Genomic DNA, 19416 nt, shown 5'->3' on the forward strand with positions numbered 1-19416 from the left:
CACCAGGCAATTATCAGGAAATGGATGAAGTTATTAAAGCTGTGAGATGCTGTTTGGGTGCACTGAATATCTGAAACCAGGGGACTAAACCACACATCTGTAAATTTTCCTTTAAAACTCTGAAGCACAAAGTGTGAGTTTATTTCTTAAGTTACCCGACACACATAGATGCTTTTCTCAAAGTCCAGACTTGTGAAGGTGGAGATCAGAGCCAGCTGCTGAAGGAATGTGGAGAACTTGCAGAGGAACGCAGCAGAGGTGGCTCTGCTGTAAAGGTATTGGCTCATTTTATCCCGTGACCGCCCCGGGCTGTTGGGGGTTTTCATTCCTGCTTACAGATGAGGAAGCTGAGGGCTGGCCACCGTCACACAAGCTAGTGACCAATATACGTGGTAGTTGAACCCACACGTGATTCCAGAGTCTCAAGCAGCCTTGCAACCAAACCTTCAGCCCCATCTTTTCCTTCACTTTTAGAGGACCCTGGCGCTGCTCCTGAGCCTTTTGCCGGTCTGTGGTGTGAATCCTGACCTTCCCCCCTGGTAACTCAGGTTTGCTAAATCGGTGTCTTCTCCTCCTTCACCTTCTAGCTTCCAAAATTGCCTCTCCCCAGCCCCTCTGTCTTGTGGGTCTACGCCTTGAAGATCACTTTACCGTTACTTTGGTTTAGGGAGGAAATGGAAGTAAAAATACTAACGTATAGTCTGTCATCCTTAAGTGAAAGTTGTCACTTAAACCTTCATTTTTTGCTTATTTATGGCTGCCTTGGGTCCTCTCGGCTGCGACCAGGCGTCTTTCTGGCCGCCACGGGTGGGGGCTGCTCTCCCTGGCAGAGCTCGGGTTTCTCTGCCGTCTCTCGCTAGGGTGCGTGGGCTCCGCGGCGTGCGGGCTTCGGAAGCTGCAGCGAGCGGCCTGAGGTTCTCGGGCTCAGCAGTGGTGGCACCTGGGCTTAGGTACCCCTGCTGCTAAGTCGCTTCAGTCATGTCTGACTCTGTGCGACCCCACAGACGGCAGCTCACCAGGCCCCTTGTCCCTGGGATTCTCCAGGCAAGAACACTGTCACGTTCAAATCCTCACAGACCAGGGATGGCACCAGCATCCCCTGCCCTGGCAGGCGGATTCTCACCCACTGCACCACCAGGGAAGTTTGGCCATTTTTTAAAAATTTCAAATTAAGAGATGCACGTTCAATTCAGAGCACTTAGAAAATAACGAAAAGGACAAAGGGGAACCACCCCCCTCCACTTCCCAAACCTTATCATCAGAGGTCACCATAAGTTAACACCTTTGTTTGTGACTCGAAATAGCTTCTTTGCAATAAATTCTCAGTTTTGAAAATGATGGATAGACTAGCATGTGCATGCTAAAGGCTTGTGACATATGTTGCCAGGGTGACCCACGGAGAAGTCGATTGCCATACGCAATCGACCAGCGCTGATTTTTTAAGTGTTGCCATCAACAAGGGTTAGTATTCTTTTTAAAACATCTGCAGTCTTGTAGGGAAAAAAATAGTCATGTATGGATGTGAGAGTTGGACTATAAAGAAAGCTGAGTGTTGAAGAATTGATGCTTTTGAACTGTAGTGTTGGAGGAGACTCTTGAGAGTCCCTTGGACTGCAAGGAGATCCAACCAGTCCATTCTAAAGGAGATCAGTCCTGGGTGTTTTTTGGAAGGACTGATGCTAAAGCTGAAACTCCAATACTTTGGCCACCTGATGCGAAGAGCTGACTCATTCATTGGAAAAGACCCTGATGCTGGGAAAGATTGAGGGCAGAAGGAGAAGGGGATGGCAGAGGATGAGATGGTTGGATGGCATCACCCACTCAATGGACATGAGTTTGGGTAAACTCTGGGGGTTAGTGATGGACAGGGAGGCCTGGCGTGCTTCAGGTCATGGGATCACAAAGAGTTGGAGATGACTGAGCGACTGAACTGAACCGAGGGGAAAAAACAGTGTCTCCTTTTAATTTGCCTTTGTTAAATCCTTCCCTGGTGGCTCAGTGAGGAATCCACCTGCAATATAGGAGACCTGGGTTTGATCCCTGGGTGGGGAAGATCCCCTGGAGGAGGAAATAGCAACCTTTACCTGGAGAATTCCGTGGACAGAGGAGCCTGGCAGGCTACAGTTCATGGGGCTGCAAAGTGTCGGACAGGAATGAGCAACCAGCACACAAATCCTAGTGACTCTAAGTCCTGTATGACACATAACCCTATAAAATCTGCTGTGAATTGTCAATTTGTATTTCTTCTTTTCTGAATTACATTTCTCATTTTTTCTGCCTATTTCCAATTAGTGTTTTTATTTTATTGATTCATAAGAATATATCAAGGCTATGACACAGTACTTCAAAATGATCTTCCTGCTGCCTTTCAGTTTTTAAAGATCTTTTTTCGCATTGTGCTGTTAGGCAATTGGTTCTTTCTTGTATATCCATATCTTTGTTATTCTGTTCTTACCCCAAGGCTGTGCTTATTACCTGCATGTCTTTTTGTTCTTACATGGTTTCATAAGGCATGGAATAATGCTCTAACTTTAGTCTTTTTCTTATTTACCATTTATTTACACAACATTATTTTAAAAATGTTTCCACACTGACTTGAAGCATCACTTTTATTTGGATGTTTTGGAGCAAGGACCATGAACCTTTCAGTATACTGTGCTCCCCCTCAGAACAGGTGAGTCCCTGTTTCTTTCTGAGTCTCTGTGTCTTCATCTGTCAGTGGTGTCAGGGGAAGGCATCATTCTTGCTCTTGCTATTTTGCAGCCTGAGATGCTCTCATTCATGAATTCCACAGGCGTGCATGAGTCCTCTGTGGTGCCAGGGTTTGTGCTAAACACTGGGAATACAAAAGAAACTGGAGTGAGGCAGTCATGTCAGTAAGCTGGAGACAGATCCAGCAGGAGTCATTCCGCCTGGACGGGTCTCAGCTACACAGGAAAGGGGGGATTACAGAGTCTTTGGGATGTTGAGCGAAATGGTCATGACGGTTGTTTCCGAGGGTGGGATCTCACTTGGACTTTTGTCCCTTCTTTGTTCGTTGCTGCAGTATTGCTTGTGTGTTTTGCAAGCATGCACATTATTCCTTTTAAATAAATCATTATTGTAAAAAAAAAAAAAAGGACCTCTGTTTCACAGAGTTGGCTTAATTGCAATCCTTGGTTGGAACACTCTCTTGGGGACCCCCCTTACCTTTACAAAAAGAAAACAAGAAGAAGCCTGCAGGGGTTAGCACAGCCCCAAGGGAGGGAGGCTTCTCCAGGAACGTGACGGGAGGGTGTTCCAGGGGTGGACATGCCGCGGGGGTGTGAGGGGACAAGGCGCAGCAGCCGGGAACAATGCAGCCTTCAGGGACTTGGGAGTAATTCAGCTTGTCAGAGGCCGGGTCGTAAACGGGAGTGACCGCGTGTTATCTGCCGTGTGTAGAGAACATTGGAAATGAATAATTTTAGGGCTGTGAGAATTTCCATGTGTAAGGCTCTCATATATCCAATTAAACCAGTCCTCTGGGGCATCTTCTCACAAATGGAGGATTAGATATTCTTCCTATTAAAAAGGGTAACTTTTTAATATATCTCCGGTGCTATATTAGTAACCAGAGAAATACTCTCTAAGCTAAAAAACATACCTAGGTAAAATAAACAATATAAATAAAAGCATACAGGGAATTCCCCAGTGGTCCAGTGGTTGGGACTCTGCTTTCACTGCCAAGGGCCTGCAGGGCTTCAGTCCCTGGTTGGGGAGCTGAGATCCTTACAAACTGTGCAGTGTGGCTATATATATATGTGTATATATATATATATATATCACACATAAATGTGTATATCCCAAATTATTAACAAAACGGTATCTTTGCAAAGATGCCTTTCTGTCCAGCGTCGTCAATGCCCAGCCTTCCCTGGGGCACGTTGACACGTCCCTGACCCCCGTGTGCTCTCCATACTGATCTCACGAGCATTTCACGTCTCTGCTCTCCTTCCCAGTAAAACGCCACCTCACTGTTCCACCTGTCTGCCTCCCTCTCTCCCCATTCCTCCTCCGGCTTCCAGCCCCTCTGGACCACCGAGACTGTCGTCATCAAGGTCAGCAGAGACCTCCGACCTGCCGAGTCGGGTCGTCTGATGCTGCCCGCCTTGTACTGTGCCTTTCAGCAGCGTTTGGAAGGCTGGCCACACCCTCCTGTTGGAAAGGTCTCTCTGAGCTTCCACCCCGTCCCTTTCTGCTGGCTTTCCTGCTACCCGGCTGGCTGCGTCTTCTCAGTGTGTGTGTGTGTGAGACCTCTAGATGCTAGAATATTCTAGGACTCAGCTCTGGGTCCCCTCTCTTTTCCTTGTTTTCTCCCCAGTGAGCTCATCGGCAGTCTTGACTTCCTCTGCCACCGACAGACCCCATCGAAGACCCCAGTAGCCTGACTTCCCCCCGGATCTTAGATTCCTGCTCCCTTGGCCCCTGCTGCCGCTGCCGCTGCTAAGTCGCTTCAGCCATGTCTGACTCTGTGCGACCCCACAGACGGCAGCCCACCAGGCTCCTCTGTCCACAGGATTCTCCAGGCACGAATACTGGAGTGGGTTGCCAGTTCCTTCTTCAACTTAGCCCCTCTGCAGAGGTGTTTTTTAAGCATCTCAGACTCAGGTGGCCAGGTGAATCCTTGCTTTTCTACCCTTTCACAGTGGCTTCTCCTGGGTTTTCTCTGTCTTACTAAGTGACTGGCACCTCCATCTTACTCTCTGGGACCTCAAACCCAGGAATCATTTGTTATTCTTTTGGCTGTGCCACGTGGCTTACAGGATCTTCATTCCTTGACCAAAGATAGAACCCAAACCCCCAGCAGTGGAAGCTCAGAGGCCTAGCCACTGGACTGCCAGGGAGGGCCCACAGGAACCATTCTCTTTTTTTTTGTAAACAGATGATCATTCACTATTTGTTAAGTATCTTTACAAAGCATGTTGTTATAATCATATGCTAAAACATCAGACTGCACATGTGAAATAGCGACAGTTCATTGCATTTAAATTGATCACACTGAAGCAGTGATAAATGCACTTAACAAAATAAATGAAAATTAGGGCAAAACGGATTATTCTGTTTATGATCTTAAGAACTTTTTACTTCTAGCCGTATCCTTTTTAAAGATTTTGGTAATGATCTTCTCTAAGGAACCCATTACACACATTACTCTCACACACACACACATAACTTCCCACAGGAATCATTATTGATGACTTTCTTTGGCTCTTTTCATTCAGCCACCCAATCTTGGCAGATTTATTTCAGAAATATATTCCAAGCCTGCCCACCTCCCCCATCAGCAAGGCTCAGATCCTAGTCAAAGCCACTGTCTTCCTAGCTGGTCTGCTCCAACGCTCTCCTGACCAGTCCTCCCCTTCTCTGACATATCTCTGCACTGGACACAGATCATTTTGAAACGTGAGTCAGAGCAGCACACGGTGCTCCAAGCCTCCCCCTGGCTCGGGTGACAGAGCATGTCCAGTCTCCTGAAGTCCTGCAGACTCCGACTCAGGCCCCGCCCTCCTCACCATCCACACGTCGAACACTCTGCCCCCTTGGTCTCTGCCTCTCGAGCACACGAAACTTGTACCTCCCTTAGACCTTGGAGTTTGCTGTTCCCTCTGCCTAAAATGCTTTTCCCCAAGATCTTTGCATGGCTGACTCCTCATCCATCATTCAGGTCTCTGTTTAATTACCCACCTGGACGAAGCCTCCCTAGGGTCACCTAGACCTGCTTTATGGCACAGTGTTTCAAAAAATTGTCAGAATGGAGCTCATGCCCATTCTGATATTTCCTTTTCTCTTGAATTTTGCTTCCCAACCAGAATGAAAGCTCGGAGAGCGCCAAGACCCTGTAGGACTTGCTGACGGGAGTGTCTTTGACACCTAGAACCTTGCCTGGCGCTCAGTAAGGGTTTATTGATTGAGAACATGTTATCTTGTCACATGGGGTGGAGATAACCTTGGCCTCATTTCATAGGCAGGAGAACGACACCAAAGAGGCTGGTTGGAACATCCGAAGTGAAAGGACTGTTTGGAGCACCAGTGCTGGCATCCGATCCCGGAGCCTTGAGTTTAATCCCCAGTAATACTACCTTCAGGATTTATCCCTCTGGAACCAAGAGCTCATTCGACAAAAATGGGGAGGATTCCTAAAGTATCCGTAAGCAGGTGAGTTACCTTTTCATACGTGGGGAAGCAAACACAGGCTGGAAATGAGGTTTACTAAAGCGTCAAGAACTATTTTTATCAGATGAGCTGGTCAAGTTTATACAAAATCCTTTCTTTGTTTAAACCTATAATTAACACATAGTATGATTTCTATTAGAACTCGTGGCTTGAACGCAGATCTGGTTACTAAGGGCACAGAACCGCAGGAAGGAGCCCCCCGGGCTCTGTTGCAGGTGGCTTCTGCTGGTGGCAGGGAAGTCCCTGCCTCCCGGGTGTCTTCCCCTGGCGTCTGCTCTGTGGCTGTGCACAAGTGCTTCTGCACACGCAGAGCGCTCTAAGTGTTTCAGAGTGGGGTGGTTACACGTTTCAGAGTGGGGTGGTTACGCGTTTCAGAGTGGGGTGGTTACACGTTTCAGAGTGGGGTGGTTACGCGTTTCAGAGTGGGGTGGTTACGCGTTTGCTCCTGTGAATAATCGAGTGTGTCCCTTCCCCTCGTTGTGTGTCCCCTAACCCACGTTCTTCAGGGACCCATCTTAAGTGTTTTGTAGGATTCCTGATTGCAGTCCATGCTGACTCATGAGGTCTGCAGTGGATTCTGGCTCTTCAGGAAAAGCTGGCCCTCTGACCTCTTGGCCCCATGTGGAGAGTGCGGATGGAGAGTCCATCTTTTCTGATGTGGAGGGGAATCTCCTGGAGGAGGACTTGGTGTCAGGACCACACCTTTCTGAGGCCTACCTACACGGCTCTGGGACACCTGCTCACCAACTCTCAAACTGTCGCCCTGGCCCTTGGCTCCGCTTAGAGGGTGACGGGTGGGCAGAGGGCGGGAGGAAGGGACGGGCGGCCAAGAAGTTCAAGGCAAAACCTTTTGTTTCTGCTTTGATTCTCCAGAAAGTCAATACTCCTCTGAGTATCAGTCACCAGCTGGAAAAAAGACATTTCTGAAACAATTGGGGAAATTTAACATGGATTGTGTGTTAGATGCTGTTGGCTTTTGTTGAATGAGGCAATCAGTTCAGTTCAGTCGCTCAGTCGTGTCCGACTCTTTGTGACCCCATGAACTGCACCACGCCAGGCCTCCCTGTCCATCACCAACTCCCGGAGTTCACTCAGACTCACGTCCATTGAGTCTGTGATGCCATCCAGCCATCTCATCCTCTGTCATCCCCTTCTCCTCCTGCCCCCAATCCCTCCCAGCATCAGAGTCTTTTCCAATGAGTCAACTCTTCGCATGAGGTGGCCAAAGTACTGGAGTTTCAGTTTTAGCATCATTCCTTCCAAAGAAATCCCAGGGCTGATCTCCTTCAGAATGGATTAATTGGATCTCCTTGCAGTCCAAGGGACTCTCAAGAGTCTTCTCCAACACCACAGTTCAAAAGCATCAATTCTTCGGCGCTCAGCCTTCTTCACAGTCCAACTCTCACATCCATACATGACCACAGGAAAAACCATAGCCTTGACTAGATGGACCTTAGTCGGCAAAGTAATGGTTATATTTTAAAAATCCTATCTGTTAGAAATGCACAGTGAAGTACTTACAGGCGAGATGGTGCAGTGGCTGGGATGTGTTTTAAGCTCCAGAAGAAAGAGTGAGTGTTTGTGGAAGAGGGTAGATAAAACTAGTAAGGGAGACAGCTGATGGCTGAAACTGTGTACAAGGGAATTCTTCACACTAGTCTCTCCAGCTCTTATAAGCTTAAAATTTCCTCAACAAAATGGTTTTTAAATTCCATCATTATCCATGCATTCAGTCAAGTTTATAAATTACTTATTTTGCTTGTCCTGAAGAATGTGGGGCTGCAGTGGGTCACTCAGGACTTATACAGAGGACGTGTCAACCAAGAACTAAGGCCACAACCCACGAGCACCAGCCTGGCTGAGTGAGAGGTCTCGTCACCTTGCTGGGTCATCTGTGACCAGGGGTCTGTCTCCTCGCCCTTCTGACCTTGTAAGCCTGTCGTGATGCTTACACTTCCCCTGGGAAGTGGACAGACACTATAGAGGGACCTCCCTGGTGGTCCAATGGTTTAGACTTCGCCTTCCAATGCAGGGAGTGTAGGTTCCCTGGTCAGAGAGCAGAGATTCCACAAGCCTCACCGCAAGCAAACAAAACCTAAAACAGAAGCAACAATGTAACAACTTCAGTAAAGACTAAAAAAATGTTCCGCACCAAAAAAAAATCTTGAAGAACAGATACTGTAGAAAAGCAAAGCCCAGCTGAGTCAATGCGTCTCTCTCTTCCCTCCTCCGTCCCTTCCTCCTTCCTTCGGGAGATTCGGGGATTCTGGTCCTCAGCTCTGCCTTCCCGCTCCTTTCTTTCTTGCAAATTTTCCACTTTGCAAATCTCAAAGCAAAAGACAAGACAGAAAACGCACCCTGTGTCCTCCCTTTGGAATCCCATGACAAGTCCTGGCGGTCGAGACTCACTGACCCTTAGCACCCCTCCCCGAGGTTTCTGTGGGATGTTTCTGCACTTTGGAGGTTACGAGGGGGCTGGCCTCCTTCCGGTCTTGGCAGATGTCCTGCATGAGGCGCACATTGTCCCGACACCTAGGTTACAGGGGTGGAGCAAGAAGATAAAGGAACTGCAATATTTGAGGGCCCTGATGGTTTCGTGTCACCTTGAATGCACACGAATGGTTTCTGCAGTTTCAAAAAGGTGCCTGGGAGAATTGGGTTAATTATTCACCACAGGGGGAAAAAGTCCTTTGTGCTAATCTGAGACCATTAAAATCCAATCTAGGCACTGAGCTTTGAATGTGCTGCCAAGGAAAGCGAGCTTGGAGACTCTGGGCCCTCCTCTCTCATCCCCTAGATTTGTGTCTTGCTGAGGGGCCGCACTCCCAGGACGTGCTCCGCACCGCGCCTGTGACCCCGCGGCTCGGCTGGACCCGGGAGCTAAGCGGGAGGCCTGGGCCGAGAGGGCGTCATGTCCTCTGGCACAGGCTGAAGTTACAAAACCGCCTTGGCAGGAAGAGACTGAGGTGTGAGGAATGAGTCCGGAAAAGAGAAAACCACCTTTTGGAGGAAGGGAAGGTGAGAACAGGAAATTTCAGGTAGATCTCTCCGCACCCTGAATGCACCTCAGCCACCTTGCTCCCTCCCTGGACGGGGCTTCCTGCAGCCAAGTAAGGGTCTCGCTCCCTCCTACATCCCCCTCATTTCTCCACCCTCAGAAACTCCCTCCGCCCACGTGCTGTTTTAGTAAATCTTGTGCGCTTCCAACAGGCCCTCCTCCTCACCTCTGCCATTCCTCCTGTGCGCTCAGTCCTGTCCGACTCTTTGCAACCCCATTTACTGTAGCCTGCCAGGCTCCTCTGCCCATGGGATTCTCCAGGCACGAACACTGGAGTGGGTTGCCATGCCCTCCTCCAGGGCATCTTCCTCACCCAGGAAATGAACCCGGGTCTCCTGCACTGCAGGCAGATTCTTTATTGCTAAACCTCATAGGGAAGCTGACGTTAAGTCATTCACCTAGAAATAAATTTTGGGAGAAGATGGCGGGGAAAGTCAGATCGCTCCAAGGCCACTTGTCCTCCCCGAGCTGTGGTCAGCGTCTCCAAATTGTCGGGCGGCCGCGTGATCACAGAGTTAAGTTTTCATCATGAGAGGAACAGCAGCAGAAGCAGAAGGGCTTACGGTGGGCTGGGTGCGGTCATCTGCACGGGCCCTCAGGAGCGGGTGGTCTGGCTTCCACATCGAAGTGCTCCCGGTCCCCTTGTGAGCAGAGTCCTCTCGCCGAGAGCCCTTCGGTCACCTGCCTGACCGCTTCCGGCCGAAAGCCTGGCAGCTCCTCAGCGACGCCGTGTCACCCCTTTCCTGGAGTGTGGGTTCTCACGCAGGCTCACTACAGTTCCTGGGTTTCCTCGGGCCTCAGTTTCCACGTCTGTTAAATGGGAATAGTAATAGGTCCCATGGAACTGCAGCAGGGCTTCACGCATGGAGACACATAAAGCTGCCTCACCCCAAGTGCTGGGTATTATTGTTATTGTCACTGTTTCTAGAGGAAAGAGGGTGGCCTTCTAGGTCAGGGAAGAGAAGGGAGGTGGAAGTGGGCAGGGGCGGCAGTGTGACTTCCCCTGCAGCGGAGGAAGTGAGACCTTCAGGGAGATGTTCAAGCTCTTCACGACTCGCTGGCCCCGAACCCTGGTCTCAGACAGCCGCAGCCAGAGGGGCCGCTGTGCCCAGGCAGCAGCGAGCGCAGAGCCGCCGAGATGGGGACGGGATTCCCTCCCGGGCAGGCGGCCGCTTGGCTGGCGCGCTGGACGCCTTGATCTGGAACTCAGGAGGGAAGCCGGACTTGGTGAGGAAGCTCGGGGGTCGTGGGGCGGGAAGGGTGGGATCAGATCCGGGAGTGAGACCCCCAGGGGCCCCATGCGTCCGGATGAGAGAAGCCGGAAGCGACTGGCTGGCTCGTGTGAAGGGCCTGGTGCAAAAAGAAGAGCGGGTGGAGGGAGAGAGAGGGTCCAGAGGTGGGAAGGGCGGGGGCAGAGGGAGCAAGAGGGCGGGAAGGGGGCGGTCACAGCGGGGAAGCGCTGAGGGTCAGCGGCGTCCGATGCTAACGAAGAGAGAAGACCGGTGAGACCTGTGCAAGACCACCCCCGTAGACGGGCGGCACAGCAGCGAACAGGAGGAAGCCAGCGGACGTCCCCTGCCTCTGTCAGTCACCCGCGCCGGCCTTTCAGCAGCTCCCGAGCCGGCGCCTGCCGTGGTTGCCTTTCGGGTCCGCAGCAGCACCCAGGCCGCCGCCTTCCCCGGGCCCAGCTCTCGGGGCCGAGCGGGAGCACGCGCCCCAGGCCCGGCCTCTCCGCTGGAGAGACGCTGGCTTCAGAGCCCACGCAGCCGGCCCCGGGGGCCACCCAGCCCTGGGGACAGAGGCGGGGCGGCTGGGGTGTCACGACCCCGTCGCGGGCAGGGGCGGTGGCGGAGGCCCGGCCGCCTCACGGTGCGGCTCCACGATGCCGCGGACGCTGCCGTGCACGCAGGCTGGGGGCCCGGCCACGGCCGGAAGAGGCGGGACTCGGGCGGGGCCTGGCCCGCGCACCTTACGTCCTCCTTCCGGGTGCTGTCGGCAGAACTGGGCCACGTGGCGGGACTTGGCTCTGAGGGAGGCTCTGGGGGGTGGTCCAGCGGGGTCACAGGGGGAACGGAGAAGCTTTCCAGGCTCTGGTGGTCCCGGCATTGACCTCGCACAGTGAAACCCAGCCCCCTTTTCCGGTCCATCTTCCTGGTGGTTGACTCCGAGGCCCAGCGGAGCATTGCCTACGGTCCCTAGGTGCGCCGGACACAGCCACACCCCCTCAAGCGGGAACACTCCTCTCCCAGCCCCTGCCTACTTCCGGGAATCCCACTCACACTCTAAGCCACAGGGAAAGGGCGCCTCTTCCACGGAGCCCTCCTGAGTTGCAATTATTCTTTCCCTCCTTCTGTTATTTGTTTGCCTCAGACCCCGTCACTCTTCATCTCTGCTTGTATGAAAGTCGTCACCATTCCATAACCCCCTCTGTGGGCTGCACACACATGCAGGGCAGGGTGAGCACGCAGTTACCTTTGCTCACCCCACCCCTGCAGAAAGGGTGGGTTCTACCATCCCAAATCAGGAGGTGTGTCCTGAGAAGTCTCAGGGCACCTGCCCGGATGGAGTGGCTGACCTGTGAGATGGTGCATCTCACCATCTCAGCATCTCCAGAACATGCGGAAGACCATGTCCTGGAGAAGTGAGAGACTCAGCGAATCCTGCTGGCCTGGGAGGCAATTGAAGCATTGCAACCGCATCCTTACATAAGAAGCAAGACAGGAACTTGGAGGGACTTTTCATGGCAGCAGCGCTGGCTGGTGACATTTCTTGGGGCCCCAGTGGACCCACCTCACCAGCCTTCCCAGACTCTCAGCCACATGGCAGGGCCTAGACACCTTGCTGAAAGAGTATAAAAACTCAGTAAAGCAGAGACGTGGTGTTCTAGGATTGACCTTTTGTGCTAGTGTGTGGCCATTTGAACTTGCTTTAAGAGGCACTCCCGGGTCCTGAGATGGTTTTAAGATGAGTGGTTTTATCTGGCGTCTGCCATGGTTTGTTCAGCAACTGGGAGCTTGTTCAGAGCTCCGTGGCTGAGGCCTGAGGACAGCTTGTGAATTATTTTGTCAACAGGTCAAGCAGGGATGGTGTTTCCAGTTGGCTGATTGCTGGTCTGTGACCCTCAATTTTGAATGTGAATGCAAGGAAGACATTATTTTAGCATTAAAAATGTTCACATGTATCTGTTCAATTCATGGCTGAGGTTTCATTGGCACTAATCTGAATTGAGGCAAAAAGGAGGAAATGAAAAGTATGAGCTGGTGCCAGGGAGTCTGCTGGGCTGCTCCTAGCTTGCTGTCACCGGGTGGCATGTCCTGGGTGGGCTGCCAGTCTGTGGGACAGGAGACTCCTGCTCGGGTGGCCAGACGAGTGGGCAGCAAGGATGGGTGAGTCAGTGTGGAGCCAGCCATCACCTGCTCGCTACCCCAGACCCCCTGAGAGCTCTGGAACCCATGACCTTGGCCTTGGCAGGGGGGGAGCCCAGCCCAGCAAGACTTCTGTGGGGATTCGTCAAAGAGCCCTCCGTCCAACCCGATCTCCCAGTTTATCCTTTTCCTGCATTTTTGTCCAAATGGCAGATGTTCCCAGGACACACCCCACGTGCCTTTGCTGGTTCTGTCTCTTCCTTCTGGAGCCTGCCTGATCCACTTGGAATCCAAAGCATCCTTGACTCCATCTCCAGGGGCACTCCTTGCATGCCTCTCTTGATGACCTCCACTGGCTAGGAACTTGGAGTTCAGGTTCACCTTCTGTAGCTGCTGATGCTGCTACTTCTGGTTCTTTCACATCCCTGGGCTTTCTCAGCGCCGGGCACTGGCTCTGCTGTCAGGCTGCCCGGTTCCCTGTGGAGCTCCTGCCCACCTCGGCTGTCGGCTGTTGGGTGGAGAGACGGTTAGCCCGTCGCTGATGGAGCTGGTGGGAGCCCCGTGTGGGTACACGGGACAAGCAGGTGCTCAGGTTCCGGGCTGGGCAGACGCCCATGGCCGGGGGCTCGTGACGGAACAAATCGGAGGAGGAGCTCACTCGGTACAAACGGGGAAGGAGATAGGAGAGAGCACCTGGTGCGAAGCTCAGAGCCCAGACTCCGGAGACGCGCTTGATGGAGCAGGGCGCCCGCTGGTCCTCCTCTGAGACCTGGGGGCCCCCGTGGCAGGGCTGGGGAGCCTGAAGCTTGGCAGAAGCCCCCGAGGGGCCCAGATGAGGTCTGAGGATTCAGCTTCCTTGAAAGAACTTTCTGGTAGGGAGCGCTGCCTGCAGATGAATTAGGCTGCTCAAAGCAGTGGTGGACTGCCCATCACAACAGCACTCGGTGGAGGCCTGGCCAGAGCTCGGGAGGAAGACCGATCTTTGAGGGCCCTGGTGAGCCCAGGATGGTGCCTGGCTTGTCCCAGGGGCTGCAGAGGCCCTGGCGTGTGAGCTGGATAAACGTGAATATTGTAACGCAGGTGTTACCTTTTCTTGTGGAAATCGTGGCCCCTCCTCTTTCAGAAGCAGGCGTCAGATGTGGGGTGGGGAGATGGGATCCTCCTGCAGGAGGTGGATGTGCCTGGGGTGGGGAGAACTGATGGGGAGGGGCTGGAAGCTGCCCCCCACCATGCCCCCTACAAGGGGCCTCTTGGTCAGCATCCCGTGCCCACCCAGCAAGGCCGCTGGACCAGCTTGCATGGGAGGAAAGATGGGACCGCTGGGGTGGTGGTAGGGGAAGGGCTGTGAGGCTACGCGTCCCACATGGGAGTTTTTCTAGGATGGGGTGGGGGTCAGTTCAGGGTGGCCGCTGTAGGTTGAAAAAATAAAATACAGCCACCAAGAGGAGGTTGGCAGGAGCTTAATCTGAGAGCCTGTTCCTAGGAAGGGCTATTTATAAAGTCAGCACAGCGTCCAGCTCAGCTCAGTGGGGGCTCCCTCCCTCCCTCCCAGGATTCTGCCCAGGTTCGGGCGTGGGGGGTGCCTGCCTGTCCCACGGGGACTGGGCTCCCCCAGAGATGGCCAGTTCCACAGGCTGACCCTCAAATACCCAGGTAGCCGGTGGCTGTGGTTTATTTTGTGTTAGGAGGGTTGGGTTGCTGAAGATGTTATTTTGAACAAATAAAGGTTCACAGGGTTGAAAGAGGCTCATGGGGTAAAGCTCTTTTATTGTCAGTGGAAGCATAGCTATGGAGGTTAACTGAGGCTACTTATAAAAGCAAACACGAGACCAGGGGCTGGGAAAACAAACTGCAAAGAGGGGAAAAAAGTGAGGGAGAATGCTGATTCATAGGAATAAGGCAGGCACTATCTGAGGGGTGCTTCCCGCAGACTCTGACCCGGGGGGCACCGCAGAGGGGGTGCGGCCCTGGACAGAAAATCTGGGCTTCGCCCCAGCTCTGCGCTCACCAGCTGTGTGACCTTGGGGCAGTCACGTCGCCTCTCTGAACCTCACTTTCTCCTATCTGTAAGTTAGCCTGATCAGCCTGGCCTGGCCAGCCCCACTGAGCAGCTTGCAAGTCCACCTCTGTGAACAGAATTAAAATATGGATGCCGTCAAACCCGACTCCCTTGCTTTCTGGCCGTGCGGGCAGTCTCTGCTGACTTGCTGCGTCACGCCCACCTGAAAATGCTGCTTCTGTGTCGCCTCGAACGGCCCCTCGGGGCCTCGTGAGTGACTCGGGGGGCTGCTCTCCCGAGAAAGGTGTCCTGAACTTCTCTCTCTCTCTCCCCCAGTGCTCGGAGGCGAAGCCTGGGCCGGGCCCTCATCTTCCCCTGTCCTCCGCCTCGGCCCCCCAGTCCTGGGGGTGTTTCTGCGTCCCGTGCACCCCTCAGACACCGCCGCCAGGCTCCCATCCCCGGGCCTTTGCACGTCTGCTCCCTGACCGCCCCGCGCCTCCCCCGGTCAGCCTTTTCTTCCCTCCTTCAGGTCGTCTTCACACGGGCGGCCTGCCTATCTGCCCACTCGATTTTAAAGCGTGGGAGGCATTTCCCGTTCGTCTCCCTTGGTTTATTTCTCCCTTCAGCAGCTGCCATCCTCTACCACGCTCGTTTACCACGTGCCCCTCCCACGCCCACCCTGGAGCGGAGGCTGCACCAGAGCGAGCTGCGCCTTCCCTTTTTACACGGCCCGCTCGCCTCCTCCGTCTCCCCTGGAGGACGAGCTGGGAGTCTCTTTCTCCCTTCTTTGAGGGCCACGTTGCCCAGCATGTGACATCTCAGGCCCCCAACCAGGGGTCAGACCGATGGCCCCTGCGCTGGGAGTGAGTCTTAGGCACTGAACCTCCCAGGAAGTGCCCATCCTCTTCGGTTGTCTGGAGGAGTCTGCATCAACTTGAGATGATCTGTTCCTTGAACGCTTGACCTCCTCTGTCAATCCGTCTGGGCCAGGTGCTTTCGGGCCAGGGGGAAATAATTCTAGCCAGAGTGCTAGTTTCTTTGATAATCACATTACTATTTAAAACATTTTGCTTGAGTCAGTTTTAGAAAGTTATATTTTTGTAGAAATCTCTCTAAGTTTTCAAAAGTGTTGGCATATCATTTTTGACCATATTTGCGTTATTTATTATGCACACTTTATGTGTTCTTCCCTGAAATTCATGAGGGCTTCCCTGACAGCTCAGTTGGTAAAGAATCTGCCTGTAATGCGGGACACCCCAGTTCGATTCCTGGGTCGGGAAGATCCACTGGAGAAGGGAAAGGCTACCCACTCCAGTATTCTTGGGCTTCCCTTGTGGCTCAGATGGTAAAGAATCTGCTTGCAATACAGGAGACTTGGGTTGGGACGATCCCCTGGGGCTGCCCACTCCAGTATTCTGGCCTGGAGAATTCCATGGACTGTATCGTATAGTCCATGGGGGTCACAAAGAGTCGGACAAGATTGAGCGACTTTCACTTTCACTTTCTCTTTAATTCATAATGTTGCTTGTTTTAACCTTTCCCTTATTTGATAAACTTTGAGACATTTATGTTGTTAGTCTTAGCAAGGAACCAACGTTTACCTTTTTGTCTCCTCTCTTGTTTTTTTGTTTCCTATTTTGCTGATTTATGTCTCTATTGTTACTTTCTAATTCCTTTTAATTCCCTTGTGTTTGTTTTGTTTTGTTCCCTGAAGCTCTTAAGAACGCTTAACTCATTCATTTTGAGATTTTTTTTTCCATTCTAATGTAAATGTTTAGCTATAAATTTTCCTCAGAGTATACATTGGCTGCATCCCAGAACTTTTAATATAAGATTTTTTAATATATAGTTTTAGATATTAAAATCTTTTTATTTTGATATTTCCCCTTTAATTCATGAGTTATTTAGCAATACTGCTAAATATGTGGACATTTTAAATTTATATTTTACACTTCTGTTTTAATTTCATTGTGGTCAGAGTTGCTAGTCTGCTTATAAGAGAGACTGAAATTTATTGAGACTTTCTAAATGGCCCATCCATGATCAGATTTTTGTATATATTCCAGATGTGCTTGAGAAAAAAAATGTATATTCTTTATGTTTGGAAGAACTCTACAGTTAGATGTTATTTAAGTGAGTCACAAATCTAACTGAATGGGGCCTACTTTCCATACTCTAGCTGTTTTTTTTTTTTCTTTTTGACCCATCAATAACTGAAAAAACCTTGCTAAATTAACCCTTGTTCTATACAATGACATCTAAATATATTATGTACATGTATATGTAAAGTTGCTCTCTTCTTGGTGGATTAAAACTGTTGTTATTTGATGGACCCACAGCGGAGGATGACTATACATTTGAGGACGGCCTGTTTATCAGAGACTGAAATTTGTATTGTCTCTAGAGGAGACACAATTGCAAAGATTGGAAGAAAAAATAGTTGAATTTCAGTAATTTCCTTAGAAAAGAGAAACAATCTAAGAACAAGAAAGAGCTCTTTGAAATAAAAAACTTGAAAAGGAAACAAAATTTCCAGTAAGACTTGCAAGATAAAGAGTCTTTTAGAAAGTAACGAACGGACAGAAGGATGAACAGCCGACAGAAAAGATGAGAAACCTGAAGTCTGTATTTGGAAAGTTCAGTATCTTCCTGGAGTTTCAGGAAAAGAAATAGAGAAAGCAGACTGCTGCTGGTAAGTTGCTGCAGTCATGTCCAACTCTGTGTGACCCCATAGACGGCAGCCCACCAGGCTCCCCCGTCCCTGGGATTCTCCAGGCAAGAACACTGGAGTGGGTTGCCATTTCCTTCTCCAATGCATGAAAGGGAAAAGTGAAAGGGAAGTCGCTCAGTCATGTCTGACTCCTAGCAACCCCATGGACTGTAGCCCACCAGACTCCTCCATCCATAGGATTTTCCAGGCAACAGTACTGGAGTGATGTGCCATTGTCTTCTTCGAGAGAAAGCAGACTGGAGGAATCTTAAAAATACATCTTGCTAGGAAACGTTCTAGAACTGAAGGACATAATTTTCCAGTTTGAATAACCCATTAGAATCTAGCATAATGATTGATGAAAGTGGAGTCGCTCAGTCGTGTCTGGCTCTTTGCGACCCCATGGACTGTAGCCTACCACGTTACTCTATCCATGGGATTTTCCAGGCAATAGTACTGAAGTGGGCTGCCATTTCCTTCTCCAGGGATCTTCCCAACCCAGGGATAGAACCTGGGTCTCACGCATTGTAGACAGACGCTTCACCAAAAACTTTCTGCGAGATAGAAAAGGTCACAAAAGCTTAGGAATTAAGATTGCGCCTGCAGAGTTCCTGATGGCCCAGTGGGTTAAACCTGCAGTGTCAACGCAGGGGGCCAGGTTCGATCCCACAGGCATGTGGTGCGGCCAAAAGATGAAAAAAAAAATAAGATTGTACTGGATTTTTCAGTAGCAATGTTGAATATTAGATACCATTTCAAAAAATCTGGAGAAAAAATATTCCAGCAAAATAGATTCAAATGATTATATTGAAGGATATGTAAAATGCATAAAATCACATCTCCTGGGTGTAGGGCCTTTGGTCCCAAACTGCCACCTACCTTTTACACTCAGCTTGAAGGAGGTGCAATTCATGTACAAAAGCATCAGCTAGTTTGAAGTCTACTGCTCAATGGGTTTTGACTAGTGGTTCTCAACCAGAGGCAGTTTTGCCTCCCAGTATAGGTATCTGGCAATGTCTGAAGATGCTTTCGGTTGTCACAGCTTGAGGGGTGGGGCAGCTATACAGAGCAAGTGCGACAGAGGCCAGGGATGCTGTTGAACATCCAGGAATGGGCAGGCCATGCCTCAGAACCAAAAGCACGCTGCCGAGAACGTCAGGAGAGCCAGGGCTGACAAAGCCCGGCTTTGAAAATAGACGTGTAATCGACACCGTAATTGCGATACAGAACAGTTCTCACCTGAGGTTTCCGGTTCCCTTTTGCAGTTAATTCTCTCTACACCCTGCTATGCTTAGTTGCTCAGTCGTGTTCCACTCTTTGTGACCCCATGGACTGTGGCCCACCAGGCTCCTCTGTCCGTGGGATTCTCCAGGCAAGAATACTGGAGTGGGCGGCCATTTCCCCCTCCAGGGGATCTTCCCGACCCAGGGATTGAACCCAGGTCTCCCGCATTGCAGGCGAATTCTTTACTGTCTGAGCCTCCAGGGAAAATGCTGATCTGCTTCCTATCACTGTGGTTTTGATTTTTCTAGAATTTCACATAAGCGGCCTCATCCTGCAGATAGCCTTTTGGGTCTTGTTTCTTTTGTTTGGCATAATGTTCCTTTGATTCATCCACCAGCAATTCAATCCTTTTTATTGCCTTGAAGAGTTCTACTGTATGTATGTACCACAGTTTGTTTATCTAGTCACGCAGTGAAGGAAAAGTTGGGCTGTTTCCAGTTTGGGGCAATTATGAAGAGGTCTGCTATGGACATTGATGAATATGACTTTTATGTGGACATATGTTTTCATTTGGGTAAATATATTTCGTTTCCTTTGGGTAAATATATAGGAGTAGAATTGATGGGTCATAGTAAGTATATGTTTAATTTTATAAGAAATTACCAAATTGTTTTCCACAATGAACACCATTTTACAGGCCCACCAAAAATGCTTAAGTTCCAACTGCTCCATATGCTTGTCAACACTTGGTGTTGTCCATCTTTTCAGCGTAAGCTTCTGTGATTAATGATTTGTTCAGCATCTTTTCATGTGCGTGTAAACATTTGTATAACATATTTTTCTAAAGTGTTTGTTCAACTCTTTC

General features: G+C 50.6%; 1 long non-coding RNA gene across 3 annotated transcripts; it reads left to right on the plus strand.

Annotated features, from left to right (window-relative positions):
• Positions 1–334: 334 nt before the first annotated feature.
• Positions 335–10146, plus strand: LOC138426070 (uncharacterized). 3 transcript variants are annotated; one of them, XR_011251502.1, is made up of 3 exons: positions 335–548; positions 5987–6177; positions 6726–7208. It is a non-coding gene; the product is annotated as an uncharacterized lncRNA (long non-coding RNA). The 3 variants fall into 3 exon arrangements; XR_011251501.1 differs by having other exon boundaries at positions 344–548; positions 6702–8927; XR_011251503.1 differs by lacking the exon at positions 6726–7208 and adding an exon at positions 8993–10146 and having other exon boundaries at positions 376–548.
• The last annotated feature ends 9270 nt before the right edge of the window (positions 10147–19416 follow it).

Source organism: Ovis canadensis, chromosome 20 (assembly GCF_042477335.2).
Source record: "Ovis canadensis isolate MfBH-ARS-UI-01 breed Bighorn chromosome 20, ARS-UI_OviCan_v2, whole genome shotgun sequence".
In the NCBI taxonomy this organism is placed as follows: Eukaryota; Metazoa; Chordata; class Mammalia; order Artiodactyla; family Bovidae; genus Ovis; species Ovis canadensis.